Source organism: Tupaia chinensis, unplaced genomic scaffold (assembly GCF_000334495.1).
Source record: "Tupaia chinensis unplaced genomic scaffold, TupChi_1.0 Scaffold144848_1, whole genome shotgun sequence".
In the NCBI taxonomy this organism is placed as follows: domain Eukaryota; kingdom Metazoa; phylum Chordata; class Mammalia; order Scandentia; family Tupaiidae; genus Tupaia; species Tupaia belangeri.
The window spans coordinates 172723-175339 of NW_006204708.1; positions in this window are offsets into that span (position 1 = coordinate 172723).

The following is a 2617-nucleotide window of genomic DNA, read 5'->3' on the forward strand; positions in this document are numbered from 1 at the left end:
AACATTAGGTCTAAAAGCTTCGATCCAGCTTAAACGTCCTTCCTTTTGTTTTTGGGCAAGCATACTGTTTTCTTCAGAGTGCACTACATGAGGGGGTATATACTATCAGGTTGCACTATGTGTACTATCAGGTTGCCTCACAATTTATAACGTGTGATTGGGTGAGGAAAGTGAGCTCTTTCATCATGACGTCAATGTTTACTCATTTTCGTTTAGAAGTAACCTGTGAGCTTGTGCTCTTGCAATGCAGGTAACACCCAGGGTGTTTTCCAATAATCTTCAGGGCAATAGTTTTATCATTCTTCCTTGAATCTACCACTTCATTGAAATTTGTGATAATATACACTAAATATGTAGATACGAGACCCTTCATTGGCTGTTAATACAGAAAGAGAATTAAACCAAGTCAAAAATATTTGTTAAGAGAGTAGTTGTAAGTATGGTTTTGAATCCAGGGAAGTTTTCAGCCATTATGTTTTCAAATGTTTTTTTCTATCCCTTTCTCTCTCCCCTCTCCATTAGATGCTTCTTTTTTTGTTGTTAAGTTATTTATTTTAGTTTTATTTGCTATTAGTATTTTTTCATTTGACCACAGCGAGACAGAGAACGAGAAAGAGAGAGAAAGTCACCAGGTCCAGGACTCAAACTGTGGTCAGCCATGTGGGCCAGCACCTTAACCACCACACCACTTGTTGGCCTCTCCTGATGCTTCTAATGTGTATGTGTTACTATGCTTAATGGAATCCAACTTTTATTTAGAGGCCTATGAAGTTTTCTTTGTTGCATTTATTTCTGTTTTTCCAGTTACATAATCTTTATTAACCTAACCTTAAATTCGCTGATTACTGCTTCTACCAACTCATACCTACTTTGAGCTCCTCCAGATAATTTTTCACATCTGTTATACTTTTTTTTTTTCTTTGAGAGATTTTCACTGTAGGGTGCATGCGCTCGCCAGACAGACAGAGAGAGACATAGAGACAGAAAGCGAGAAATTACCCCCCAGGGGGGATGGTCACGCCGCAATCCCTTCTCCTCCATTCTCCTCTCGGGATCCTGGGCACGCACGCACATGCGCCCGGCGTGAGTTTTAAGCCACCGGGTCCGGGACACGAACCGCGGTCGACTACGTGGGAGTCCAGCGACATAGCCATTAAGCTAACTGCTGGTTCCCACATCTGTTATACTTTTAAATTCCAAAATTTTTAGTTTTGTTTTTATGATTTTATTCCTCTATCTATATTCTAATTCATTGAGCTATTATCACTATTTTTCTTTTTTAGTTTCTTAGACATTGTTTGCTTTAGTTCTTTGAAAATATTTGTAATAGGTTCTTTGAAGTCTTTATTTGCTAACTTCAATATTAAGAGTCCTTTGAAATCAGCTTTATGTCATGTTTCTATTGCCTATGTTTGGTCATACTTTCCTATTCTTTTTCATGTCTTGTAATTTTTTGTTGACAACTGGGCATTTTCAATAATATATTGTAGTTGCTCTGGATACTGATCCCCTAGGGTGCTGCTACTTCTCTTGATTGCTTGTTTATTTATATATTTGTTACTTGGCTGAACTAACTCTCTGGAGTTCATTTCTCTCAATGTATGGCCTTTGTGTCCCTGCACAATTTTTTCTTGCTCTTATCTTTTAGTTAGAAAGCCTAATGGTCACCTATGTATTAGCATAAAACATTTAGTGGTCAAAAGCTATACTTAAGCCCCCATTACCAGCCAGATGTTTGATACTTATCACTGGATATGTGTATAATTTGGAAGCTGTTATCACAGTTAAAGGAGCTTATGTATTTGACTTTTGTCCTAATAGGGACATACAGCTTGCATTTTCCCTTTGTGAACATTTGTGAATGAGACACCATGGACATGCACACAGTATTCCAGATTGACAAAAATGTGTGGAACTTTCTTTTTGTGTTTAGCTTCATAGGTGTTGCCCCGTGGTCAGGGTAGCCTACCCTTCAGCCAGTGTTTGGTGATTGGTTGTACTTAAGGCCTTGGTAGCGATGTTTCTGTCCTTTTGGACAGGTCTGTGTGTAGGCTGAGACATTTACCCCACTTCCTGCCCCATGATGTCTGGGTAGGGGCAGCCCAGCATGTGTACAGCCTTCCACCCTCCAGTGTTGACTGTGATCCCATGAGAGTGTACGTCTTAGCCAATGGCAGGAGGAGACTAGTAACTCAGTCCTAAGACAGAGAGAGCAAGTCCTTCCTTCCTCAGTTTTCTTTTTTATTCAGGTCTTCAACAGATTGGATGATGCCTCTCCCACACTAGGGAAGGCCATTTGCTTTACTCAATGCACATGCTAATGTCATCTAGAAATATCCTTCCAGACACACAGAGAAATAATGTTTAGCTACGTAGCCAGACACCTCATGATTCGGTCAGATTGACACAAAATTAACCATCACACATACTGTCAGTTCTCGGCCCACGGGTATTTATCATAATGAAATAGAGAATCAAATGCAACAAATAAATTACGTTCTAATCCAAGAAAAAGAAATACTGAAATGTCTTTCTGGTTCCTTCTAAATAAAAACGTATAGTACAAATATTTGCAACGTGTTTGGAATTGTGTTACATTTTGATCCATCAGGTAATC